We start from the raw sequence: 23556 nt of genomic DNA, 5'->3' as shown, positions 1-23556 counted from the left end.
TATTCCCCGATGCTGATGCACAGATCAAACGTTAAATCTGAGGTAGTAGACATATTTCTCTCGGTTGTTTAGTTTTCTTAACTTTATATTGTGAGTATTCCCCTTCATCTAAACTAACGAATATTAACACAGTCAGTTTCCTCATATCATCTCATGTCACTTCAGTTTATGATCAGAGAGATCTGTGTAAAGATTTCAGAAGATTTACTTTTGTACGAAGAATGATTTAATAAAATGATGTTGTATGTGAACGGGTCGTTTTGATGTAGTCTGATTCTTAATGATATGTTGATTTTTATGCTAAATAAATTGAACAATTAAAGAAAGTATATATTAGTGCATGTGAACACATATTTGCAGAAAAGCTAAAAGAGAGAGAGAGAAAAAACATGTCAGCACTTCAGATGAAAGTGAAGTAGAGAATGAATTTTTCAAATGTAACTATGATTTGTGTTCATAAATATTAACACATACAGTCAGTCTCTTCATTTCACTTCAGTTTGTCATCATCAGAATGAAATGTAAAGATTTAATGATAGATAAGTATCTTGACTCATAAACAGCTTGTGCATGGCCCTCACAGAGTTGGAAAATAAACTGTGTCATTACTTCAAGCGTATAGAGATCAGAGGGAAAAGAGGCAGAAAAGTTCCAGTGCTTGTTACTCCTTCAATGCAAGAGTCGATCAGCCTGCTGATTAAAAACCGGAGCGAGTGTGGAGTACTGAATGAGAACCCTTTCCTCTTTGCACGTCCTTGCGGCTGTGCTGCAGAACTGGGGATTCCCTCAATAGTCACTCTCCAGGATTCCCCTGCGGTCTCAGGACACTCAAAGTAATGGACAAAATACAGTGATATAAAAGACCAAACTCCCACCTTATTGGGGATGAGGGCGATATTAATAGGCAACAGGCAAGCAGATGGACCAGAATATGAATGTAACGCGCAAAGTTTCACGCTAAGCGTTTCCCAGTGAAGTACTGGCATAAGTTCGCCTGAAACTGGATATTCACACATTTAGGGACCGTCTCTCATAAGACATTGGTACACATGTTTCTAACTTCAATAGCATTTGAAGAGAATGACTTACAGTCATAAAACCAACTGTAAAGTAAAAGTGTGCATCATGGCACCTATTAACACTTTACAGTTGGTTTTATGACTAAGTCATTCTCTTCAAATGCAATTGAAGTTAGAAACATGTGTACCAATGTCGTATGTAACTTTAGAGACGGTCCCTAAATGTGCGAATGTCCAACGCCAAGCTAACTTTATGCCAGTCTATCACTGGGAAACGCTCAGCATTAAGCTTTGCGCGTTATTCTGAGTCCATCTGCTTGCCTGCGAGTTTGGTCTTTTATATCACTGTATTTTGTCCATTGAGTAACTTTGAGTGTCCTGAGACCACAGGGGAATCCTGGAGAGTGACGTATTAAGGGAATCCCCAGTTCTGCAGCACAGCGGCGCAATATACAGTTAAGAAAACTAAACAACCGAGAGAAATATATGTCTACTACTTCAGATTTAACGTTTGATCTGTGCATCAGCATCGGGGAAAAACAATCTCGGTCACGACAGAGAAAGCTGTGCAAAACTTGCATGTACAAAAGTAACAGTGAAGACTTCAATGTAAACACAGCTTTTGTGTCTTTATCAGCTTTTCCATATGATAATCATCACAATTCATTGCCCTGATGATAATCACAAATGGCCAACTACTGCTCGCTCCATTTCTGTAATTCAACGAATGAGTGAGTCTCTCACCCGTTGCTCTATAGTGTTCTTCGTCAACGGCCGCTTGCTCCCCTGCTGGTGAGGCCGACTAACAGCTATGGAGATCATCAATCGGCAATCTACTGCTTTTCCTGCAGATCGAATTTGAACCACTGAATTTGTGGAAGTGGAATAAAATGGACCGAAAATTGCCAGTCGAATATTATAGGTTGTATTTTTAAACAGAATGAACATTTTGGAAGTGCAATCTGAAAGGTGAATATGGATTGTTGAATTTTTAAGAATGAAAACATGTGTGAAATGTTTTGCATTGAAATATTCACAGCTTAAATATACAACCACGTTGAATTTCAGCCCATACAAATGCAAGGCCTGAAAATACAATGCATTAAAATGCAAGCAGGGTTAATGCACTGCATATTTTTACTTAGTGCAATTCAACAAGCTTTTTAGTTTCAAAAACATTTGTCATTATTTTACTTCCATATTAGTGTGTTAGATCTTTTCTTTGTAGAGCAGAGATTCGATTTTTTATATAAAACTTCAGAGCAGACCATTCTCTCTGTTTTAGAGCAGATGGTTCAGCTTCCAAACACCTTACGCAGTCTGCCTTCCCTGGAACTTTGCGGTTCTTTATGAACCTCATCATGTGGTTCTCTACTGCATCAATTTCGTGTTTGTTCCAGGCTGTCCTCTTGATGTGACCTGTAGAGGGAACAAGTAGGTCTACATCATATATCTTAGCATTTCACTAGTAAGAAGTTGCTTAAATGCTTAATCGGTCCAAGATACGGATCCTTGAGATCAGCTTGAGACATTCAATGTTTGAAATAATCTCAATCTTCCGTAGTTAGTATATTGAAATGCTTCAAAAATCATGTTGTAAATAGAAACCTACTGCAACTGGAGAACATATTAACCATCAATCAGTTGAAATTAAAATGAACATACCCCTCTTTTTTTTGGACACTGGGTCTGCTGGAAGTGTGCTGTCTTCACATTCAGGGTGCTGTGGTGATGATCCTGTAGTGCACTCTGAAAGTAAAAATTATGCCAGTCTGAGTATGAACACATATCTTCATTAAACTGACAAAGCTACCCCACATCTGTTATTATTTATCACTGCTGTTTTAAGTGCAACCAAAATAACTTGAGAACATAAAGTGCAGTTCTCAACTTCAGTCCTGGGGACCCACCTACCAGAATTTTGAGATGTTTTACATGCCTCACTATTTAAAACACCTGATTCAACTTAGCTTCTTAGTGTTTAATTAGGGAGTCATCTAAAATATTCTGGGAGGTGTGTCCTGGGGACTGGAATAAAACAATGAAAATAAAATATTAAATTGTATTCCTTTTTGGAATAAAAAGAGGACTTTGTAATATTTTTTAATCAGTTATTTAAACTTACTTCTAACCCATGGGGGATCATACTTCCACTGAGTACTTGTAATGCACAGCAATACAATTACTTTCCCTGGTAACTAGTAGTGCAACCAATTACTAATAAAATTTCAGTAATATTACTCACCATCCAAAAAGTCACACTTTCTAAAAAACAAATCTAATTGCTAAACAATTTAACAATCCAATCATCCCTATTCACATTTGTAATCATTGCATGCATGTGACGTCACTATTGCAGCAAGCTAGCTTAGTCAGAATCTGGAAAAGTCTACATTATTCAGCGGCTGGAAAATATAGTTGACTGCATTCCTGTACCAAAACCAAGATGGGCGTGTTAAAGGATAATTCCAGTATTTAGCACTTTGAGTCTCTTTTCTGGTTTGTTTTGGGTGAACTAGAGTGGTGGACACAGAAATGTTGACGATGGGTCCTGTCTCGACTTTTTGACTTCTAGAATCGCCTTTGAGCGCTTCAGAGCGGCTGTCTATGTATGGGCCTGCACGAACATGTCCTTGAAACAACCCTTAACGTTCGTTTTCAAAACTGTGCAACCCACCGAGTGGTTAGTGGTGTTCGTTGATGATTAAAAACAAATATATCAGCGCAATGTATGATTTCAATCCATGTTATTGTTTGCTATAGTGGAACTATTTTTTCAGATACCTCACAACCGAGTATAAACTTCCGCTCGCTATTTGAGTCTGAAGCATCTTTTCCTTTCCCGGTAGCGCAGTAATATCAACGAGCAATGAGTCCTCCAAAAGAGATCAATGGGATTTTACAAAATGCCAAATAAAACACGACAGAAACTGTATTTCGCTACGCTACTTGTTTTGGAACATCAACGAACACCACTAACCACTCGGTGAGTTGCACAGTTTTGAAAACGAACGTTAAGGGTTGTTTTAAGGATGTTCGTGCAGGCCCATACATAGACAGCCACTCTGAAGCGGTCAAAGGCGATTCTAAACGAGTCAAAGAGTCGAGACAGGACCCATCGTCAACATTTCTGTGTCCACCACTCTAGTTCACCCAAAACAAACCAGAAAAGAGACTCAAAGTGCTAAATACCAGAATTATCCTTTAAGGAAAATAGCTATACTGGTTGATAAACACACATAATCTGTATTTTGTGCATAGAAAGCAGAATGATAATTTTAAAACACTGCATTTTCCAAATACACCATATATACAGGAGTATTTTTAGGTTTAAGTCTAACGAATAAAGCCACTCTCTCAATCTCAATTGGTGTTGTATTTTGACAAATATTAATATATAAATTATGTAATGATTATGCTAATTAGCTTATGATGTCATTTAACAACATAAAGCAACTTTGAGCAGGGTTTAGAAGTTGGCAAAAGTGTTTTGGGGTGTGTGCGGGCTCATGCGCAAACCACGAGGGAAAAAACTAAACTGGAAATGCCTAAGCAACATGCTAAAGTAATTTGTGCATGTAGTCAGTAGAAAGTGAGAAAAATAATCTAAAGATGAACCACCCATTTCAAACCAATTTGCCATCCCTAGAAACAACAATTTAGAATTAGGCAAAAATAAATTGGAACAAACTGGCTAAATGAAATTGTTACCTTTCGGATTGGAAGTAGACTCCTCTAAATCACTGTCCACTGTAACGTTCTCTGAGGGTAGAAAACACAGAAATTAATCATTTAACTTATTTAAATTTTAAATAAACATTTAATTTAAAAACACAAGGTAATACATGCATATTATTCCAAAGCATTCCCAAAAACCTATATTACAATTTATGTAAACTATTACAGAATAAAAAAAAAAAAAAAAAAAAAATAAAAAAAAAACAGAACCAATATCTCTAAATTAATTCAATTCAGACAATGGTCACAGTAACAGTGTATAGTACCTTCTGGATCAATGATGATTTCATCAAGATTTTTCCCTTTAAAGTCTGCCAAGCGTCCTTTTTCGAGGGCCAGAAGAATTTTGCTCATTTTGGCCAGCTGAAGGGTCCCCTCAGGTAAGCGGTAAAACTGACGGTGTATCCTAATATCATGGCCTAGGAAGTCAGCCAGCTGATCAAGCTCAGTGTTGCTCAGATTTAACACTTCAGAGAGGGTACCAATCTGTTTCCTCAACTTGGTGGAAGTTAGAGTTTGAGGATTCTTAGCATTGCATGCACCTGCAAATTCACGGATGCAGTCAGAGCCACGGAAAAAGGTCATTGCAGAAGGACGTGCAAAGAGGAAAGGGTTCTCATTCAGTACTCCACACTTGCTCCGGTTTTTAATCAGCAGGCTGATCGACTCTTGCATTGAAGGAGTAACAAGCACTGGAACTTTTCTGCCTCTTTTGCCTCTGATCTCTATACGCTTGAAGTACTGACACAGTTTATTTTCCAACTCTGTGAGGGCCATGCTAATATCCGGATGAGCTTCTGTTTGGTTGCTGGAGGTGTATGCGGACAAAGGCATTTGTGACACTTCCCCTTCTCGCCTACGATTGAAAAGCATAACCTGAGTTAATATAACCTTTGCCAATTTTGACCAATGCTGAGATGATGGCTGTGTTGACAAGAGTTTGCGGTACACTTTCTCTTGCTCATCAAGATGCACATGGAGACGTTTGACATCTTCAGTGAACGGGAGCAAATGTGGGCAGTTCCACTTGGCTTCCTCCATTGTTCGCCGTGCTGTTGAAGAAATGTACTCGGGCCATCGGGTTTGATACAGCTGTTGGAAGCTGCTCGCAAAATTTGCACTTGCTTTGTCTCCATTGATTGTAGAATGGCTCTCAATAAGCATTGCGATTTTGTTCAGACTATGACCAAGTTTCACAGCAACACTAGCCTTTTCATACACATTGGTCTCTTCAATGTATCCAGCTGTTCTTTTAACTGCATTAACGGCATGCATGAAGTTTGTGGGATGGATGAGCTCTTTAATAGATGTAAGGGGTGTTACCTCTCTAGTACATATGAGGAGTCTTCCAAGCTCTCTCATCTTTTGACGGATGTATTCATGCATTTTAACTCTTGATCCATACTTGTTGTAAAGATGCTTTCCCAGCTCTAAAATGCACCAGTCATTTCTAGCTTCAAGTGCCACTTGGTCTTGGTTCATAGCATTTAACAGCTTCCAAACACCATGAGTTACTCCTGGTGGGGGAGGTTGTGCAAAGCTACAGAGAGCCTGCACACGGGTTTTTCCAGGTTTGGGTTTCACGTCAGAAGGCTTGAATTTGCAAACTTTCACATGTCGCCACAGGGTTTTCTTTAAGAAGAGTCCTTGGCAGTAAATGCAATGCATGAATTTTTCCCCATCCAAATTCTTTTTAGGCAGTTTCCGTGGAATCATCTGTCCTGAGCCTGTATTAATAACAGTAGCATTGTAAGCAAAATTACCTTTGTTGCGTAGATACTCAAGCTGCATTCTCCTTTCTTTGGAGCCTTTTGGATGACTTAGAGCCTTTGCTACCTCTACTTCATTGCTATGCTTGCGCTCTAGGTGTCTAGCAATTTTCGTAAAAGCACTGTCACAAAAAAAGCAATGTTGTCTCTTGCTATACATTCTCAGTCCATCCCTCTTTTTAATGATAGCTGGGATAATCACTGAACTTGTGCTGTCAGGAACTGAGGCTGCACCATGGCTCTGGAAGCTCCCTAAGTCACAGCTGCTTTGAGGATTGTAGTTTGTACTTCTGTTCTCAGCTGAACTGCACTGGACTGGCAAAGTCTGGAGCTTTCCTTTACCTTTAGGTGAAACAGTAAGGCTTGTGCTACTATCTGATGCACTACTCTCTTCTGATGTGTCAGGGATGTACTCTTCCTCACTGACTTCAGATAACTCATCTTCGCTCGAATCAAAAACATCTGAGTGCTCAGCAATCTTCCTTCTAGCCTTGAAAGACAATGACCATCCAGTTTAGTTAATCCTCTTTCATAGATTAATAAATAAAACAAAAAAAAAACAAAAAAAAAAACTCTTACTCTGGTGTTTTTTGGTCTTTTGAATGTTGTGGCACAAGTGGAATGTTGTTCACTCATTGCAAATGGTGTATGTTTCAGTCTGATGTCATCTTGAATGTCTGTACTGTCATCTCCACTGGAATTTTCAGAGTAAAAAATATCGGAGTCCTCATGAGTTGCAGGTCTCATCTAAAAAAGACAAATTAGACAAACGTCAGAATGGCAAGCCTTCAAATAAACTAGGAAAATATATGCTTATAGAACTATGTTTATCATATAATGAAAAATAAAAATACAATATTATGCAGTTTAAAAAAAAAAGTGCTTTTGAAGTATGAGGCAATTAAAAAGAAATGGTAATAGCAATGAAAAATAAATACCTGTTTATAAGATGTCATCATTTTAGAACACGAAATGTCATCTTCACTGTCTGAGTAATCAACCAAAGGCTGTTAAGAAAAAGAAAAAAAAATTTGAAAAACTGTCCTAACAGTTTAGGGCAAATTATTTAAGACTTTCTTGAAGCACCATAAAACAACTCCAATTTAGGGTCCTGATCATGTCAGGGTTTATTTACCAACAATGATGGGCTTACTTTACATCATCCTTACTAAAATGCCACAGTTAATATATGTACCTCAACTGTACGTCGTGAAATGCCAGCAGTTGTAACAGAATCCCCAGAGCAGTTCTTTATTGTCATCATGTCTTCATCATCCGTGCATGTAGCCTATAATAAAAGAGTTAAAAAAATGAGTTATAATTGATACTCATCAGACAAGGTCCCCATTACGCTAAACCTGTAGGAAGTGTGTGTATTTAATCACAGAAGAGTTTATATGGCATTCCTGAGACAATACAGGTCCCCACAAAGTACATTACACTAGAAACAGTGTGTAAGAGTCAAGACCACATATAATAGATAGAAAAACAGATAGAGAGATGGATAGACAGTCAGACTGATAGAGAGAGAGAGATGGATAGACAGTCACACTGATAGAGAGAGATGGATAGACTGACTGATAGAGAGAGATGGATAGACAGTCAGACTGATAGAGAGAGATGGATAGTCAGACTGATAGAGAGAGATGGATAGACAGACAGACTGATAGAGAGATGGATAGACAGTCAGACTGATAGAGAGAGAGATGGATAGACAGACAGACTGATAGAGAGAGATGGATAGACAGTCAGACTGATAGAGAGAGAGATGGATAGACATAGATATTAAATATATGTACCTCAACTGCACGTCGTGAAATGCCAGCAGTTGTAACAGAATCCCCAGAGCAGTTCTTTATTGTCATCATGTCTTCATCATCCGTGCATGTAGCCTATAATAAAAGAGTTAAAAAAATGAGTTATAATTGATACTCATCAGACAAGGTCCCCATTACGCTAAACCTGTAGGAAGTGTGTGTATTTAATCACAGAGGGGTTTATATGGCATTCCTGAGACAATACAGGTCCCCACAAAGTACATTACACTAGAAACAGTGTGTAAGAGTCAAGACCACATATAATAGATAGAAAAACAGATAGAGAGATGGATAGACAGTCAGACTGATAGAGAGAGATGGATAGACAGTCAGACTGATAGAGAGAGATGGATAGACAGTCACACTGATAGAGAGAGATGGATAGACAGTCAGACTGATAGAGAGAGATGGATAGACAGTCAGACTGATAGAGAGAGATGGATAGACAGTCAGACTGATAGAGAGAGATGGATAGTCAGACTGATAGAAAGAGATGGATAGACAGACAGACAGACAGACTGATAGAGAGATGGATAGTCAGACTGATAGAGAGAGATGGATAGACAGACTGATAGAGAGATGGATAGACTGACTGATAGAGAGAGATGGATAGACAGTCAGACTGATAGAGAGAGATGGATAGTCAGACTGATAGAGAGAGATGGATAGACAGACAGACTGATAGAGAGATGGATAGACAGTCAGACTGATAGAGATGGATAGTCAGACTGATAGAGAGAGATGGATAGTCAGACTGATAGAGAGATGGATAGACAAACAGACAGACAGACTGATAGAGAGATGGATAGACAGTCAGACTGATATAGAGATGGATAGACAGTCACACTGATAGAGAGAGATGGATAGACAGTCAGACTGATAGAGAGAGATGGATAGACAGTCACACTGATAGAGAGAGATGGATAGACAGTCAGACTGATAGAGAGAGATGGATAGACAGTCACACTGATAGAGAGAGATGGATAGACAGTCACACTGATAGAGAGAGATGGATAGACAGTCAGACTGATAGAGAGAGATGGATAGACAGACAGATAGAGAGATGGATAGACAGTCAGACTGATAGAGAGAGATGGATAGACAGACAGATAGAGAGCTGGATAGACAGTCAGACTGATAGAGAGAGATGGATAGACGGATAGACAAACAGATAGAGAGATGGATAGACAGTCACACTGATAGAGAGAGATGGATAGACAGTCAGACTGATAGAGAGAGATGGATAGACAGTCAGACTGATAGAGAGAGATGGATAGACAGACAGATAGAGAGATGGATAGACAGTCAGACTGATAGAGAGAGATGGATAGACAGACAGATAGAGAGATGGATAGACAGTCAGACTGATAGAGAGAGATGGATAGACGGATAGACAAACAGATAGAGAGATGGATAGACAGTCACACTGATAGAGAGAGATGGATAGACAGTCAGACTGATAGAGAGAGATGGATAGACAGATAGAGAGATGGATAGACCGTCAGACTGATAGAGAGAGATGGATAGACAGTCACACTGATAGAGAGAGATGGATAGACAGTCAGACTGATAGAGAGAGATGGATAGACAGACAGATAGAGAGATGGATAGACAGTCAGACTGATAGAGAGAGAGAGATGGATAGACAGATAGAGAGATGGATAGACAGACAGACTGATAGAGAGAGATGGATAGACAGTCACACTGATAGAGAGAGATGGATAGACAGTCAGACTGATAGAGAGAGATGGATAGACAGTCAGACTGATAGAGAGAGATGGATAGACAGACAGATAGAGAGATGGATAGACAGTCAGACTGATAGAGAGAGATGGATAGACAGACAGATAGAGAGATGGATAGACAGTCAGACTGATAGAGAGAGATGGATAGACGGATAGACAAACAGATAGAGAGATGGATAGACAGTCACACTGATAGAGAGAGATGGATAGACAGTCAGACTGATAGAGAGAGATGGATAGACAGATAGAGAGATGGATAGACCGTCAGACTGATAGAGAGAGATGGATAGACAGTCACACTGATAGAGAGAGATGGATAGACAGTCAGACTGATAGAGAGAGATGGATAGACAGTCAGACTGATAGAGAGAGATGGATAGACAGATAGAGAGATGGATAGACAGTCAGACTGATAGAGAGAGATGGATAGACAGACAGATAGAGAGATGGATAGACAGACAGACTGATAGAGAGATGGATAGACAGTCAGACTGATAGAGAGAGAGAGATGGATAGACAGTCAGACTGATAGAGAGAGATGGATAGACCGATAGACTGATAGAGAGATGGATAGACTGACTGATAGAGAGAGATGGATAGACGGATAGTAGGCTTGGGCGGTATTCGAATTTTGATACCGTCAAACCCCCTCCCTATTTTACCGGGGTATACGGTATTACCGTGACTAATTAAAAATTATGACATAATGGGCTCAGACGGCGTCACCAAACTGTTGGTTTGTGCCTACACAGTTCAGAAACTGAATGCCAGATCGGGCAAACAAAACAAATCAAGCCGTGCACGTTGTGTCTGAGTCCGGTCGACGGCATTAACTGTTATTATGAGCCCGAGCCCACCATTATTTCAACATAATACTGTGTGCGTGCAACAAGCAAGAAGTGCCTTTGTAATCCGGTGACGCGTGTCCATTTGATTTTTATTAATAAAGCTTTTCTGCAAAGGTGGAAGTTGACGATCGCCATCTCTGTAGTGAGCGCGCATATAGAGAGAAATGCACATCATTGATTAATCAGACTATATTTCTTTTCGTTTCGAATTGTTTCGTTTAAAGAAATTGACGATCACCATCTCCATAGTGAACGATAGAGAGAAATGCACATCATGGATTACAGAGAGTAGGCTAGTCTATTTCTTTTCGGTTTGTATGGTTTCGTTTGCTGAAATTGATGATCACATCTCCGTATGAACGCGCCTAGAGAGAAATGCACATCATGGATTAAATAATCAGAGTGGCCTTTGTCTTTTCGTTTTGAGAAATTGACGATCACCATCTCTGTGAACGCCATAGAGAGAAATGCACATCATGGATTAATCAGAGAGTAGGCTACCCTATATTTCTTTTCGTTTTGAATTGTTTTGTTTAAAGAAATTGACGATCGCCATCTCCAAGTTTCGGTTAATTTATGAGATTTCAATGCAAGTGACCGCGGCATGCCATCGCCCATCATGTCATGATTATATTAAATATATAGGCAATTGGTTGATGAAAAATTTATTAAAATTAAGATACAATTTATACAAAACGAAATTCGTTTTAAAGAGGCCTTTTACAAAACTAAATTTATTGAAGTGGTCAAATCGTCTGACTCCCGATGCATCCCATCTTATTTGTGCTGTTCAATTTTCATAATCAAGAAAGATGGAAAAAATAACATAATAATATTTTAACAAATACGAAACTTAATGCGCTTATTTAATGAACTCGAGAACAAAATGCATCCTGGCAGCAGTGAGTGTGGTAGTTTCGGAGATGCGACATTAGGTTAGAGGTGTTTACATCTCTCGCGGTCACCTTTTTATGGAACAATTTACAAATTGCCTCGTCAGTATTTACCGCCTCTCCCTTCTCATTCGGTTGGAACCAGAAATATTGCCAAACTGCAACCACACATAAGCATTTTTTAGGCAATAAATAAATTATATATATTATATGCTATATATAAGTGCCGGTAATGACGGTATTGAAACTGATACCGGTGCTATTTTAAGATCCCGCGGTATCCGATATTACCTTAATACCGCCCAACCCTAACGGATAGACAAACAGATAGAGAGATGGATAGACAGTCACACTGATAGAGAGAGATGGATAGACAGTCAGACTGATAGAGAGAGATGGATAGACCGATAGAGAGATGGATAGACAGTCAGACTGATAGAGAGAGATGGATAGACAGTCAGACTGATAGAGAGAGAGATGGATAGACAGACAGACAGACTGATAGAGAGATGGATAGACAGATAGAGAGATGGATAGACAGACAGACTGATAGAGAGAGATAGACATAGCTAAACCTGTAGGAAGTGTGTGTATTTAATCACAGAGGGGTTTATATGGCATTCCTGAGACAATACAGGTCCCCACAAAGTACATTACACTAGAAACAGTGTGTAAGAGTCAAGACCACATATAATAGATGGACAAACAGATAGAGAGATGGATAGACAGTCAGACTGATAGAGAGAGAGAGATGGATAAACAGACAGACTGATAGAGAGAGATGGATAGACAGTCACACTGATAGAGAGAGATGGATAGACAGACTGATAGAGGGATGGATAGACAGACAGACTGATAGAGAGAGATGGATAGACAGACAGACAGACTGATAGAGAGATGGATAGACAGTCAGACTGATAGAGAGAGAGAGATGGATAGACAGTCAGACTGATAGAGAGAGATGGATAGACAGACTGATAGAGGGATGGATAGACAGACAGACAGACTGATAGAGAGATGGATAGACAGTCAGACTGATAGAGAGAGAGAGATGGATAGACAGTCAGACTGATAGAGAGAGAGAGATGGATAGACAGTCAGACTGATAGAGAGAGATGGATAGACAGACTGATAGAGGGATGGATAGACAGTCAGACTGATATAGAGAGAGAGAGAGAGAGAGAGAGAGAGAGAGAGAGAGAGAGAGAGAGAGATGGATAGACAGTCAGACTGATAGAGAGAGATGGATAGTCAGACTGATAGAGAGAGATGGATAGACAGACAGACTGATAGAGAGATGGATAGACAGTCAGACTGATAGAGAGAGAGAGATGGATAGACAGTCAGACTGATAGAGAGAGATGGATAGACAGTCAGACTGATAGAGAGAGATGGATAGTCAGACTGATAGAGAGAGATGGATAGACAGACAGACTGATAGAGAGATGGATAGACAGTCAGACTGATAGAGAGAGAGAGATGGATAGACAGTCAGACTGATAGAGAGAGATGGATAGACAGATAGACTGATAGAGAGATGGATAGACTGACTGATAGAGAGAGATGGATAGACAGTCAGACTGATGGAGAGAGATGGATAGTCAGACTGATAGAGAGATGGATAGACAGTCAGACTGATAGAGAGATGATAGACAGTCAGACTGATAGAGAGATGGATAGACAGTCAGACTGATAGAGAGATGGATAGACAGTCAGACTGATAGAGAGAGATGGATAGACAGACAGACAGATAGAGAGATGGATAGACAGACAGACTGATAGAGAGAGAGAGATGGATAAACAGACAGACTGATAGAGAGAGATGGATAGACAGACTGATAGAGGGATGGATAGACAGACAGACTGATAGAGAGAGATGGATAGACAGACAGACAGACTGATAGAGAGATGGATAGACAGTCAGACTGATAGAGAGAGAGAGATGGATAGACAGTCAGACTGATAGAGAGAGATGGATAGTCAGACTGATAGAGAGAGATGGATAGACAGACAGACTGATAGAGAGATGGATAGACAGTCAGACTGATAGAGAGAGAGAGATGGATAGACAGTCAGACTGATAGAGAGAGATGGATAGACAGATAGACTGATAGAGAGATGGATAGACTGACTGATAGAGAGAGATGGATAGACAGATAGACTGATAGAGAGATGGATAGACTGACTGATAGAGAGAGATGGATAGACAGTCAGACTGATGGAGAGAGATGGATAGTCAGACTGATAGAGAGATGGATAGACAGTCAGACTGATAGAGAGATGGATAGACAGTCAGACTGATAGAGAGATGGATAGACAGTCAGACTGATAGAGAGAGATGGATAGACAGACAGACAGATAGAGAGATGGATAGACAGTCAGACTGATAGAGAGATGGATAGACAGTCAGACTGATAGAGAGATGGATAGACAGTCAGACTGATAGAGAGAGAGATGGATAGACATAGATATTAAATATATGTACCTCAACTGTACGTCGTGAAATGCCAGCAGTTGTAACAGAATCCCCAGAGCAGTTCTTTATTGTCATCATGTCTTCATCATCCGTGCATGTAGCCTATAATAAAAGAGTTAAAAAAATGAGTTATAATTGATACTCATCAGACAAGGTCCCCATTACGCTAAACCTGTAGGAAGTGTGTGTATTTAATCACAGAGGAGTTTATATGGCATTCCTGAGACAATACAGGTCCCCACAAAGTACATTACACTAGAAACAGTGTGTAAGAGTCAAGACCACATATAATAGATGGACAAACAGATAGAGAGATGGATAGACAGTCAGACTGATAGAGAGAGAGAGATGGATAGACTGACTGATAGAGAGAGATGGATAGACAGTCAGACTGATAGAGAGAGATGGATAGACAGTCAGACTGATAGAGAGAGATGGATAGTCAGACTGATAGAGAGAGATGGATAGTCAGACTGATAGAGAGAGAGATGGATAGACAGTCAGACTGATAGAGAGATGGATAGACAAACAGACAGACAGACTGATAGTAGAGATGTGACGGTGATAATATTCTCCCACCGGTTAATCGACTTGTGACAACACCGGTATTACCGGTTTCATCGTGGGGGTGGGGGGTGTTAGAGTGATGTATTTTTTTTTTTTTACATGGCGTCAATTCATCATTCGTATTGAGTTTGATTGACATGCGATCTGACTAATCAAATTCCACCATTTTTGTGCGATAAAGCAGTCAGAAGAGTTATTGATAAACTTCGGTGGATTTGAACTTGGCTTTAACTGAGGCAATCTGTCACGACACATTAAAGAGCCAAAAAACGGTAGGCCTATTTTATTTTTGTTTGACTGACCAAATTTGAAAGTTGAGAATTTGTTTCATATTAAATATTACCTGCTCGGTCCTGTCTTTCAGCGCGTTGTCCGTGTCCTCTATTTTTCACTGCTTGAGATTATGTTGAGAACAATAACGCCCTATTTGAGTGTATAGGGCGCGATTTCGGATTCAACCACAATGTTTGAATGGTGGGTTTGTTATTATTCATGAAAAACGCATGTTATTATTTCAGCACTTCGCGAATGGACAGCGACTCTTAAGTATCACGAATGCGTTCTCGCGCATTCATGTTAAGTGCATTTTTGGGAAACGCGCGTGGAATTGCAGCGTGTGACGAGTGTAACCTTGCACATAGAGAACGCTCTTAAGATCCAAGATACATCGTTATCGGGAAACCCGGCCCTGGTCTCCGCACTAGCCTAACTGAAAACTATGAAAGCCGTGTGGCCAACCGGTAAAAAAAAACTAAAAGAAAAAAATACATTAAAGAAACTATTCCCTCTGATTTTGTTTCATTAATAAAGTTTGACTAATCGCAGCAGTCTCACATTCGTTTAGAGCTCGTGTGAATTGCACGTATAAAATGAAGTTAACGAACAACCTCGTTCCATCAGGAAACGCCACATGAATTTCACTGCGCTTTATGAAGAGTTTTTATTTTGCGTGAAGAAGCCGTTCGCCGGAGATGTGTTAAAAGATTCATTCATGCACACAAGAGAGTGTATTCATGATTATTAGGCTACCGTTATACTAATTCTCCTGGCGCCGGGTCTGAGTGAGTAATTTACTCTCTTACCTTTGTTCTTTGATTAACATTAATGACACTCCATCTGACACGCGTCCCATTTTCTCACAAATCTCTACATTCATTTATGATAGGCTATTATTTAAATCATTTGCTCTTATGAGAACACTCGACAAAACGGACATTTTGGCATAATTTGTGTGTGTTATGTTTTGTTCAAGGCCGAAAAGAGAACTCGATACTGACGCGCGTCTTTTCCGTGTGTGCGTGTGTGTGTAATAGGCAGGACTTACAGCGCGGTCTCTTGTTTTATCGCGCTTGAATGGTTGAGCGTGATCATACAACGCTAGTCAACTGGTGACAGAAAATACGGATACTGCGTAATTGCTTTAAAAATTTTTTTTTTTTTTTTTTTTTTTGCGGTGCTGCGGTGGGCAAGTGATGCAACCGGTGTTGCGACTGAAGACCGTGTAACACCGGTAACACCGACTATCGCGCCAAGCCTAACTGATAGAGAGATGGATAGACAGTCAGACTGATAGAGAGATGGATAGACAGTCAGACTGATAGAGAGAGATGGATAGACAGTCAGACTGATAGCGAGAGATGGATAGACATTCAGACTGATAGAGAGAGATGGACAGACAGACAGACAGACAGACTGATAGAGAGATGGATAGTCAGACTGATAGAGAGAGATGGATAGACAGACAGACAGACTGATAGAGAGATGGATAGACAGTCAGACTGATAGAGAGAGATGGATAGACAGTCAGACTGATAGAGAGAGATGGACAGACAGTCAGACTGATAGAGAGAGATGGATAGACAGTCAGACTGATAGCGAGAGATGGATAGACATTCAGACTGATAGAGAGAGATGGACAGACAGACAGACAGACAGACAGACTGATAGAGAGATGGATAGTCAGACTGATAGAGAGAGATGGATAGACAGACAGACAGACTGATAGAGAGATGGATAGACAGACAGACTGATAGAGAGATGGATAGACAGTCAGACTGATAGAGAGAGATGGATAGACAGTCAGACTGATAGAGAGAGATGGATAGTCAGACTGATAGAGAGAGATGGATAGACAAACAGACAGACAGACTGATAGAGAGATGGATAGACAGTCAGACTGATAGAGAGAGAGATGGATAGACAGTCAGACTGATAGAGAGAGATGGATAGACAGTCAGACTGATAGAGAGATGGATAGACAGTCAGACTGATAGAGAGATGGATAGACAGACTGATAGAGAGATGGATAGACAGACTGATAGAGAGAGATGGATAGACAGAGACAGACAGATAGAGAGATGGATAGACAGTCAGACTGATAGAGAGATGGATAGACTGACTGATAGAGAGAGATGGATAGACAGTCAGACTGATAGAGAGAGATGGATAGTCAGACTGATAGAGAGAGAGAGATGGATAGACAGACAGACAGACAGACAGATAGAAAGATGGATAGACAGTCAGACTGATAGAGAGAGAGATGGATAGACAGACAGACAGATAGAGAGATGGATAGACAGACAGACAGATAGATAGAGAGATGGATAGACAGTCAGACTGATAGAGAGAGATGGATAGACAGTCAGACTGATAGAGAGATGGATAGACAGTCAGACTGATAGAGAGAGAGATGGATAGACAGACTGATAGAGAGAGATGGATAGACAGAGACAGACAGATAGAGAGATGGATAGACAGTCAGACTGATAGAGAGAGATGGATAGACTGACTGATAGAGAGAGATGGATAGACAGTCAGACTGATAGAGAGAGATGGATAGTCAGACTGATAGAGAGAGAGAGATGGATAGACAGACAGACAGACAGACAGACTGATAGAGAGATGGATAGACAGTCAGACTGATAGAGAGAGAGATGGATAGACAGACACAATGATAGAGAGAGAGAGATGGATAGACAGTCAGACTGATAGAGAGAGAGAGAGATGGATAGACAGACAGACAGATAGAGAGATGGATAGACTGACTGATAGAGAGAGATGGATAGACAGTCAGACTGATAGAGAGAGATGGATAGACAGACTGATAGAGAGAGATGGATAGACAGACTGATAGAGAGAGAGATGGATAGACATAGATATTAAATATATGTACCTCAACTGTACGTCGTGAAATGCCAGCAGTTGTAACAGAATCCCCAGAGCAGTTCTTTATTGTCATCATGTCTTCATCATCCGTGCATGTAGCCTATAATAAAAGAGTTAAAAAAATGAGTTATAATTGATACTCATCAGACAAGGTCCCCATTACGCTAAACCTGTAGGAAGTGTGTGTATTTAATCACAGAGGAGTTTATATGGCATTCCTGAGACAATACAGGTCCCCACAAAGTACATTACACTAGAAACAGTGTGTAAGAGTCAAGACCACATATAATTAGGGTTGCAAAGGGGCGGAAAATTTCCGGTAAATTTCCGGAAAGTTTCCGGTATATTTCCATGGGAAGTTAAGCTGGGGAATTTTGGAAATATTCATTACCACGGCAACCGCTTGCGCGTCCACTCTGAAAGTAACTGTACACATAAGAGACGGATAGATACATTATTTAAGGTCATTTCCATTCGTTAGAATATTGATATATGAACTTGTTGTCAAGTAAGCCCCGTTGCGAGCATGTGCGTCTCTCTAAACTTTCAGTGTGCTGCACTGCTCTAGTTCTACTTCTGCACCTTCCCCCCCGAAAATATCACATTCATTTTGAAAACGTAATTCCTTTTGCGGATCCTCTTGGTCTTTCTTCATGTTCCTTTGACAAATATCAGTGTCTCAGTCTCACGCACGCTGCATGTGAGTTAACCACGCCTACTTATTTACATGTCACGGTATACATGAAATAAAAAAAATCTGTTACGGTTGACATTTTCTTCCGCGGTAGCGATATATACCGTCATACCGCCCAGCCCTACTTATGTGGTAAATAAAGTTATGCTAGTTTATTTAGCATCTAACTTATCAGCTTGCTATCTACTAGATGAATACATTTGTATGTGATATTTGCAATTTAAACATTTAATAAATGTATTTCCCCATAATATCATCAAAACTTACTTCACTTTGTTTAGTCCACAGGCTCAAATGTGTGCCTTCAATAGTCTTGTGCTTTGGGCTTCTGAACATGTGATGGAGGCGTGCACAGTGCCAGTAGGGGGTGTGGTCTCAATAGCCATGCAGTAAGCAGTGTGCTATGTGCATGTGATTGAGGAATGGCATGGATATTCAAGTGTATTTGAATGGCATCTGTTTGTTTTAGTCAAGATTATGCTAAAATATACTTTCCTCAACTATATTTAAGTTCCCTATGAAGAGCCAACCCTCAACTTTGAAAATTCCCAGTTTATTCCCGTTTATTCCCATAAATTCCTGTTAATTCCCTTAAATTCCCATTAATTCCCATGGAAAGTTTCCATCTTTGAAAATTCCCAGAATTTTGCAACCCTACATATAATAGATGGACAAACAGATAGAGAGATGGATAGACAGTCAGACTGATAGAGAGAGATGGATAGTCAGACTGATAGAGAGAGAGATGGATAGACATAGATATTAAATATATGTACCTCAACTGTACGTCGTGAAATGCCAGCAGTTGTAACAGAATCCCCAGAGCAGTTCTTTATTGTCATCATGTCTTCATCATCCGTGCATGTAGCCTATAATAAAAGAGTTAAAAAAATGAGTTATAATTGATACTCATCAGACAAGGTCCCCATTACGCTAAACCTGTAGGAAGTGTGTGTATTTAATCACAGAGGAGTTTATATGGCATTCCTGAGACAATACAGGTCCCCACAAAGTACATTACACTAGAAACAGTGTGTAAGAGTCAAGACCACATATAATAGATGGACAAACAGATAGAGAGATGGATAGACAGTCAGACTGATAGAGAGAGATGGATAGACAGTCAGACTGATAGAGAGAGATGGATAGACAGACAGACAGACTGATAGAGAGATGGATAGACAGTCAGACAGATAGAGAGATGGATAGACAGTCAGACTGATAGAGAGAGATGGATAGACAGTCACACTGATAGAGAGATGGATAGACAGACAGACAGACTGATAGAGAGATGGATAGACAGTCAGACTGATAGAGAGAGATGGATAGACAGACAGACAGATAGAGAGATGGATAGACAGTCAGACTGATAGAGAGATGGATAGACAGTCAGACTGATAGAGAGAGAGATGGATAGACATAGATATTAAATATATGTACCTCGACTGTACGTCGTGAAATGCCAGCAGTTGTAACAGAATCCCCAGAGCAGTTCTTTATTGTCATCATGTCTTCATCATCCGTGCATGTAGCCTATAATAAAAGAGTTAAAAAAATGAGTTATAATTGATACTCATCAGACAAGGTCCCCATTACGCTAAACCTGTAGGAAGTGTGTGTATTTAATCACAGAGGGGTTTATATGGCATTCCTGAGACAATACAGGTCCCCACAAAGTACATTACACTAGAAACAGTGTGTAAGAGTCAAGACCACATATAATAGATGGACAAACAGATAGAGAGATGGATAGACAGTCAGACTGATAGAGAGAGAGAGATGGATAGACAGTCACACTGATAGAGAGAGATGGATAGACAGTCAGACTGATAGAGAGAGATGGATAGACAGTCACACTGATAGAGAGAGATGGATAGACAGACAGACAGACTGATAAAGAGAGATGGATAGACAGTCAGACAGATAGAGAGAGATGGATAGACAGACAGACTGATAGAGAGAGATGGATAGACAGACAGACAGATAGAGAGATGGATAGACAGTCAGACTGATAGAGAGATGGATAGACAGTCAGACTGATAGAGAGATGGATAGACAGTCAGACTGATAGAGAGAGAGATGGATAGACAGTCAGACTGATAGAGAGATGGATAGACAGTCAGACTGATAGAGAGATGGATAGACAGTCAGACTGATAGAGAGAGAGATGGATAGACAGTCAGACTGATAGAGAGATGGATAGACAGTCAGACTGATAGAGAGATGGATAGACAGTCAGACTGATAGAGAGAGAGATGGATAGACATAGATATTAAATATATGTACCTCGACTGTACGTCGTGAAATGCCAGCAGTTGTAACAGAATCCCCAGAGCAGTTCTTTATTGTCATCATGTCTTCATCATCCGTGCATGTAGCCTATAATAAAAGAGTTAAAAAAATGAGTTATAATTGATACTCATCAGACAAGGTCCCCATTACGCTAAACCTGTAGGAAGTGTGTGTATTTAATCACAGAGGGGTTTATATGGCATTCCTGAGACAATACAGGTCCCCACAAAGTACATTACACTAGAAACAGTGTGTAAGAGTCAAGACCACATATAATAGATAGAAAAACAGATAGAGAGATGGATAGACAGTCAGACTGATAGAGAGAGAGAGATGGATAGACAGACAGACTGATAAAGAGAGATGGATAGACAGTCAGACTGATAGAGAGAGATGGATAGACAGTCAGACTGATAGAGAGAGATGGATAGACAGTCAGACTGATAGAGAGAGATGGATAGACAGTCAGACTGATAGAGAGAGATGGATAGACAGTCAGACTGATAGAGAGAGATGGATAGACAGACAGACAGACTGATAAAGAGAGATGGATAGACAGTCAGACAGATAGAGAGATGGATAGACAGTCAGACTGATAGAGAGATGGATAGACAGACAGACAGATAGAGAGATGGATAGACAGTCAGACTGATAGAGAGAGATGTATAGACAGACAGACTGATAGAGAGAGATGGATAGACAGTCAGACTGATAGAGAGATGGATAGACAGACAGACAGATAGAGAGATGGATAGACAGTCAGACTGATAGAGAGAGATGTATAGACAGACAGACTGATAAAGAGAGATGGATAGACAGTCAGACAGATAGAGAGATGGATAGACAGTCAGACTGATAGAGAGATGGATAGACAGACAGACAGATAGAGAGATGGATAGACAGTCAGACAGATAGAGAGAGATGGATAGACAGACAGACTGATAGAGAGAGATGGATAGACAGACAGACAGATAGAGAGATGGATAGACAGTCAGACTGAGAGAGATGGATAGACAGTCAGACTGATAGAGAGATGGATAGACAGTCAGACTGATAGAGAGAGAGATGGATAGACATAGATATTAAATATATGTACCTCGACTGTACGTCGTGAAATGCCAGCAGTTGTAACAGAATCCCCAGAGCAGTTCTTTATTGTCATCATGTCTTCATCATCCGTGCATGTAGCCTATAATAAAAGAGTTAAAAAAATGAGTTATAATTGATACTCATCAGACAAGGTCCCCATTACGCTAAACCTGTAGGAAGTGTGTGTATTTAATCACAGAGGGGTTTATATGGCATTCCTGAGACAATACAGGTCCCCACAAAGTACATTACACTAGAAACAGTGTGTAAGAGTCAAGACCACATATAATAGATGGACAAACAGATAGAGAGATGGATAGACAGTCAGACTGATAGAGAGAGATGGATAGACAGTCACACTGATAGAGAGAGATGGATAGACAGTCACACTGATAGAGAGAGATGGATAGACAGTCAGACTGATAGAGAGAGAGAGATGGATAGACAGTCAGACTGATAGAGAGATGGATAGACAGTCAGACTGATAGAGAGAGAGATGGATAGACATAGATATTAAATATATGTACCTCGACTGTACGTCGTGAAATGCCAGCAGTTGTAACAGAATCCCCAGAGCAGTTCTTTATTGTCATCATGTCTTCATCATCCGTGCATGTAGCCTATAATAAAAGAGTTAAAAAAATGAGTTATAATTGATACTCATCAGACAAGGTCCCCATTACGCTAAACCTGTAGGAAGTGTGTGTATTTAATCACAGAGGGGTTTATATGGCATTCCTGAGACAATACAGGTCCCCACAAAGTACATTACACTAGAAACAGTGTGTAAGAGTCAAGACCACATATAATAGATAGAAAAACAGATAGAGAGATGGATAGACAGTCAGACTGATAGAGAGAGAGAGATGGATAGACAGACAGACTGATAGAGAGAGATGGATAGACTGACTGATAGAGAGAGATGGATAGACTGACTGATAGAGAGAGATGGATAGACAGACAGACAGATAGAGAGATGGATAGACAGTCAGACTGAGAGAGATGGATAGACAGTCAGACTGATAGAGAGATGGATAGACAGTCAGACTGATAGAGAGAGAGATGGATAGACATAGATATTAAATATATGTACCTCAACTGTACGTCGTGAAATGCCAGCAGTTGTAACAGAATCCCCAGAGCAGTTCTTTATTGTCATCATGTCTTCATCATCCGTGCATGTAGCCTATAATAAAAGAGTTAAAAAAATGAGTTATAATTGATACTCATCAGACAAGGTCCCCATTACGCTAAACCTGTAGGAAGTGTGTGTATTTAATCACAGAGGAGTTTATATGGCATTCCTGAGACAATACAGGTCCCCACAAAGTACATTACACTAGAAACAGTGTGTAAGAGTCAAGACCACATATAATAGATGGACAAACAGATAGAGAGATGGATAGACAGTCAGACTGATAGAGAGAGATGGATAGACAGTCAG

General features: G+C 40.0%; 1 pseudogene across 1 annotated transcript in view; it reads right to left on the bottom strand.

Moving 5' to 3' along the window:
- Window positions 1-7162, bottom strand: part of LOC307163309 — a 104080-nt pseudogene extending 96918 nt beyond the window's left edge. Inside the window, exons 1-5 of the transcript in view lie at window positions 7106-7162; window positions 5024-7016; window positions 4731-4781; window positions 2685-2768; window positions 2328-2438 (exon numbers count right to left, since the gene is read on the bottom strand). The product of the transcript in view is annotated as an uncharacterized misc_RNA (transcript). The remainder of the gene's footprint in view (window positions 1-2327; window positions 2439-2684; window positions 2769-4730; window positions 4782-5023; window positions 7017-7105) is intronic.
- Window positions 7163-23556: the final 16394 nt, after the last annotated feature.

Source organism: Squalius cephalus, assembly GCF_949319135.1.
Source record: "Squalius cephalus genome assembly, chromosome: 8".
NCBI classification, from domain to species: domain Eukaryota; kingdom Metazoa; phylum Chordata; class Actinopteri; order Cypriniformes; family Leuciscidae; genus Squalius; species Squalius cephalus.
The sequence above is the reverse complement of the archived record's forward strand: the minus strand, read 5'-3'. Positions and strand labels throughout refer to the sequence as shown.